Genomic DNA, 6,000 nt, shown 5'->3' on the forward strand with positions numbered 1-6,000 from the left:
CTTGCCTGAGCTTCCTCCCAAGTTCATCCCATGGAATGAGGTCTGGGAAGCACTTGAGGGCCAAGCAAGCATCATAAATGCTGTTCACCCACCCTTTGGCAGTGCTGCAGGCAGATCTTGCATCCCCTGTGTCCTGCCTGCTGCTTTCCAGCCCAGCTGCTGACTCCAGGAACTCTGGAATCTCCAGAGCGAGGTTCAGGTTGGACTTCAGGAAGAATTTGCAAATGCAGATTGAGAGGGTTGACTTGATTGCCGGCTGGGAGATCTGGGGAGCTTCTCTTTCATCACAGAATCCCAGGAGAAGCTGAGTTGGAAGGGACCAATATTCCAACACATCTGGACTTTACCCTGGGTCACAGCACCACCAGTGTTTGGCACCACATTCCAGCTTCCAGCAGCACATTCCAGCATCCACCAGCACCTTCCTCAGCAGGAGGAGAAGGAGGCAGTGTGCAGCTTCCCTGACTGAGGCACCCTGCCTCCTGTTTTCCCTAAATATATGCATTGGAGAGGAAGAGAAATCGCATGGCCGGGCTTGAGATCTCAGCCTTCGCCAGCCATGAATAATAATCAGGCTCAGTAATTCACAGTAAATAGGGATCCAAATTGGCTAATCAGGGAGGCTTTCACCCCAAACTGGAGCTGGGAAGGGAGGCAGAGCACGGCAGACGGGGGTGTGCAGGGTGTGACCTGAATCGGTGACAAAGGGGAAGTGGGGCCAGCACAGGAGCAGGGAGGTGGGAAGGATCCTGGAGAAGGGAGTGTCCTCTCCTGGGAGCTGCAGGAGCACAGTCCCTATGTTCCACAGGCCATAATTAGCGCCATGTCATTAGGTTTGTGTCTGGTCCAGCCCCAGGATCATGGTGGGCTGCTGGGGATGAGTGTGGACCAGGGGAGTACAGAGCCAGCGTCACCACGTCCCCACATGTGGCATCATCCCCAGCTCAGGGTTTAGCAAAGCTGCTGGGGCAGACTGGGAGGGCAGTAAGGGCTGTGGTGTGTGTCAGGAGAGGTGATCTGGGGAGAAAAAGGTTTTCTTTGTGTTCCCTCAGCTAAAATTTGGTATTTTCTGGTTAATTTTCTCCTGCAAGAGCGAGCAGGGCAGTGGTAGGAGCTGTGTTCAGGTGCAGTGGGGAGGGGCTGGGGGTCTTCATCTGCCAGCAGCAGGCTCTGACAGGGAGGAAATCCCATGGACACCCCCTGTGAGCAGGGAATGGCTCCCAAGTGCCCAGCACTGGACAGAGCAGTGACAGGCAAAATCCTTCCCTGCTGCTTCCCAGCAAATACTCTTCCAGCAGCATCTGAAGGCACTGTTAGTTCAAGTGAAGATAAAACCATGGGAAAACCCCTCAGCCCATGATTTGGGCTATTTAAGTATGTGGAGTGTGAGCTGGAAGTGCAGTTGATGAGGAGCTGGAGGAAGGCTGCCCCTGCAAGGTGTTTTGCAGCAAAATGCTAAATGACTTTTGAAACTGAGGAGGAACCTCTAGCCACGTTCCCAGTGCCCTCAGCTCCCCTGTGCAGGGCAGCACAGTGGCTGGACAGCACCAGCCTCCTCCTTTGGCACCAGCCTCCTCCTTTGGCACCAGCCTCCTCCTTTTGCAGCTCTCCCAGCCCTGGGAGAGGAATGGCTCTGCACTCAGATAAACCACAGCAGCTCTGTCCATTGCTCTCCTGCCCTTTCTTTCCCTTTCCTCAGCTCTCCCCTCCCCACACCACGGGGTTAAGAACACTCAGGAAATTCAGCACACTGGGAGGGATGGAGAAAACACCTCCTTTAGCTTCCTTTCCTCTGGGACTTGGGTTCTTGAAGTGGAAGGGGGTTTGGGATGTGATTGCTTTTCCTTGGGGTGTGATGGGTGCTGTTTGATGTCTCAGCACCTCAGAGCTGTTGGTCAGAACCTCCCCATCCTCTCCCTACAGCTTCAGTGATCCCTCACAGCCCAAAACTGGAGGTGGGTTGTAGCAGGAGTAGTAAGGACAGCTTTATAAGCCAGGAGGGATGGAGACAAAAGCAGGTTCCTGACTCTCCCAGACTTGGTGACCCCAAATCTTTTTGGAGATAAGTGTAGCTCCTGTTAGGAGCCATCCCCCTGATGCTGCTGGGACTGAGAAATCCAGGGCTTTTCTATTTCACCAGCTTAGAAACCAGACCACAGAAGGCAAAAAAAATCTCTCCAGGAGAGATCTGGGGCTAGGCAGCCATCCCCTCAGAGCCATCCTCTGCTCCCAAAACCTGGCAGCAAAGCCCAGGCTTAACCTCAGCCTCAGCAAGGCTGAGCCCACAGTGGAGCTTTGCACCTGGCTGGGACAGGGATCTCCTCTGGTGTTTTGGGCAAAGCATTAATTTTTGCATTTAGTAGTCCGGTGATGTAGAAAACTTTGGAATTTCTTTTCTACCCCAGGCTCTGGGAGGGTGTGTGGGCTCAGCCTGAGGTGGATCCCCCTCCAGCCCAGGGCTGGGAGTGTCCTGCTGGATCTGAATTAACCTGGGTTTTTCAACAGAGCCACCACAGGCAGGGACAACCCATGGGGTTGCTTTGGTGGCCCCAAAGGCTCTGTGGTACACAGTGGGGAGGCAGGAACAGTCAGGTTGCAGGCAGGAGCTGCTTTAAATCCATTTTCAGCCCAGCCCAGCGTGTCAGCCCCAGGAAACAGCAGCACGGACTGTCCCAGGAGCAATTCCAACCACGGGGCAGAACTGGTGCAGGGCTGCAGAGACATCAGCCAGGGGGTACAGCCCATTCTGTCCCCCAGCCAGATAAACAGGACAGGCACATCAGCCCAGGCAGGAGCTCCTCCCGCCAGAGATCAGGACTGAAAATCAAAACCTGGCAAGTTCCTTCTTTAAATTTAAAAAATGAGAAACCAATTCAACGCAGTGTGGTTTCAGCTGGGGGTCTGCAGGCCTGGGTGGCAGCAGGAGGGGCCACAGCAGGCAGGAGCCTTGGACTTCGTTAGGATTCAGCCGTTGGATCTCTCCTTTCCCTCTGATGGCTGAGTGTGATTGACACTTACAAATTACCCAGCCAAAAGTGTCGAGTCTTTGACCCCTGAGTAACATCTTTGGCAAGCCTGAGATTTGCCAGCATTTTGTCATCTAATTACTACAAATCCCTTGAAAATTCACTGGCTGGTGAATTTTTAATGCGGGACAATTTCAATGTGATGCATCGCCCAGATGGGCACGCGCGGGCTCCTTCCCTCTCCCCCCGCCGCCGCTTCCCTGCCCTTTCTTCTCCTGCTTCCCTCCTTTCCTTGCTCCTCTTCCTCCCCCCGTCCCATTCCTTATCTCCCTCCTGCCTCTGTGCATCCCTGTCCATGGGAGTGCCCCGGGATCTCAGCTCCTCCTGGGCTCTCCATCCCAGCTCCGTGTATCCCCCCCCCCCAGCCCGGCTCACGTCCCCTCTCTGCCTTGCTGAGGGAGCTGCTACATGGAATTTATTTTTTTTTTCCACCTTCTTAGGTCTCTAGCTGATGGATAGAGCCAGGAGAAGCCTCCATGAGGAGCGAGCCCACTTGTTGCCAGTAGAGTCCACTCATCCTGTGAACCCAAGGGCTGATTTATGCCTTGTGTCCAGGTCCTGGAATTCCCAGCTTTTGAAACAGACTTTAAATTCAGAGAGGAAGGAAAACCCTTGTCTGCTGGCAGCTCCTGAGCATCACCTTAAATCCGGGCAGGGAGTGATTCCCTTCATCTCAGCCCAACCTGTGAGAAGAGGAACCTGGAGCAATGGACACTTCCCTGCTGACCTGGGGACTCTGACAGAGCCTGCCCCTTAATGTCTGAATTAAATAATTCCTGTACATTAAAACCCACATTCTGTACTTTAAAAAACATATTTTTAGTTTCCCAAACTGAGCCACGTCTGGGTTTTGTGTGGATTTGTTTCTTCTCCACAGCCAGGTAGATTTTTGGGGCTGATGGGGAGATAAGAGCATTTTAGGAGGGAGGCCTGGGTTTGCCAGGCTCAGCTTTGTGCCTGTGTCATTTCTGTCCCCGCTCCCAGGCAGTCGCCTCCCGACTCTCCCTTCCCAGCTTTCAAAGGGAAAGAGGCTTTGCTTTTCAACCAGGGTACTGCTTTACATATGTAGGCAGCTGATAAAGTATTTTCACTTCGCCCCTTTCCCCTCTGGGAATCGCTGTCTTACGGCAAAACTGTTTTGTCTGACAAGGGCTGCAACAGATTACACGTGTTGGCTGCAAACACAGGGCCTTTTTTTGCCCCCCTTCCCCCCCAGCACCTTTTTTTTTTTTCTTTAAAAAAAATAAATCTCTATCTCTGCAGTGCCAGGAGGAGCTCTGCCTTTTGCCTCGAGCCCCCGGGAGCAGCCCCGTGTTGGGATCTGCTGGTGGCACCAGACCCCCTGCCTGGTGCCTCTGGCCAGACTGGTTTTCTCACTGAGGTTAATTTGAGCCTGAATCCATGAAAATGCCACTGATTCCGTCAGGGCTGAGCACTTCAGATGGGCTGGCTCGGGGCTTGAGGTGGGAGATTTTAGGACCAAAAATGCTGTGCCCACAGCACCCCTGGGGGACTCAGAGTGATGCCCTCGTGCTGCTGAGGGCCAAGCTCCCAGTGTCACTGACAGCCACGGCAGGGAGCCACATTTGATCAACTGAGCAGCTCAGGGACATCCAGGACACCCCTTCCCAGCCCATGGGCCAAGGGTTTCTCCCCTCTCTAGCTGGATGCAAGCTGGGATAGGTTTACAATTTGCTTTTCAGATTGTCTTTTCAGGCACTGAAAACCTTAAAACCCTCAGGTGGCACCAGCAGGAGGTGAGCAGAGCTGAGAAATCCCTATCCAGGTTTGGCCCTTGGCTCTGTCTCCTGAGCTGCCCCTTCCAAAAACTGCCCCTTGTCCTCCCAGCAGCCCTGGCACCTGGAGGGAAGGGCTGGGAGAAGGTGGGGTTAAACACCAGGGATGAAGGGAACACCAGGATTCAAGGATGTTTCACTTCTCAGAAGCTGCACACCAGGGCTGAGACGTACCCAGATTTCAGAGGGGGAAAAGTGAGGACACTGCAGTGCCTTGGAATGGGCACCCAAAACTCAGGGTGCCAGAGGGGAGTTTGGAGAAGAGGAGCCTTGGGATTGGGGCAGCTCATCACCAACTCAACCAGGCAGTGCCTTGGCTGCTTTAAAGGGGAACCACAAAAAGTTTAGTGATGGGTTTGAAGGATTAGGACCTGGAGTCACCTCAGGGTGCCTGGGAGTATCCAGCAGTGCCAGCAGCTCTCCCTGTGCCACCACTGATGGACACGGGGCTGCTCCCAGAGCCCTCAGGGGACCCCAGCTCTGAGCAGACTTGGGACTCATTCCTGAGCTGTGACCACCGAGGATGCTCAGACCCAGGGAGAATCTCAAGCCCTGGATCCACCCAGCCTGAGGGGATTTCACTGACATTCCTGTGGGGTCATTCCTCAGCAGCACAGTCTGGCTCTGGGCACCTTGTGCTGGGAATTTCCACACCCGAGGATATCCAGAAGTGATGTGAGTCTTTACCTGCTCTTTTCCAAATTTTCCCTTTTTTCCCCTCCATTTTCACTGCTTCACTCAAGAAATCCCATTAAAGCAACAGGTCTGGGCCCAGGGAATGCTTTGCTTGCCCCGAGTTGTTCGTGGAGATAATTAACTGTGTGTTCTCATCTGAAACCTGTCATGGCAGCGCTGAGCCAGGGCAGCCCAGGGCTGTGCCATCCGTGGGGGATGGACTGGGAGAACCACAGGTGGAAAACACAGGAGGAACCAGCTGGGAGCGACCCTCCTTGGGCTGCCTCTTCTCTTGGTGTGTACTTGTCCCTCAGCCCAGGCCATCCAGTTCTGGGGACATCCTTTGTGCCCTTTTCCAGCTTCTCCATGCCCCACCAGAGCCTGGCATGGGCACTGCATCCTCCCCTGCCCATCTGGGTGCAGCTCTGGTCTATCCCGTGGTCCTTTCCCATCTTTTCCCAAGGATTCCTGCCTCTCAGGCTCCCGTGACTTCACCCCACTCC

The 6,000-nt window shown here is 54.1% G+C and overlaps 1 protein-coding gene across 1 annotated transcript in view; it reads left to right on the top strand.

Annotated features, from left to right (window-relative positions):
- RBM19 (RNA binding motif protein 19) overlaps positions 1–3,825 on the top strand; it is a 51,817-nt gene extending 47,992 nt beyond the window's left edge. Inside the window, exon 25 of the mRNA XM_062504197.1 lies at positions 3,467–3,825. The gene's annotated coding sequence lies outside the window, so the exon portion shown is untranslated. The remainder of the gene's footprint in view (positions 1–3,466) is intronic.
- The last annotated feature ends 2,175 nt before the right edge of the window (positions 3,826–6,000 follow it).

Source organism: Cinclus cinclus, chromosome 17 (assembly GCF_963662255.1).
Source record: "Cinclus cinclus chromosome 17, bCinCin1.1, whole genome shotgun sequence".
In the NCBI taxonomy this organism is placed as follows: Eukaryota; Metazoa; Chordata; class Aves; order Passeriformes; family Cinclidae; genus Cinclus; species Cinclus cinclus.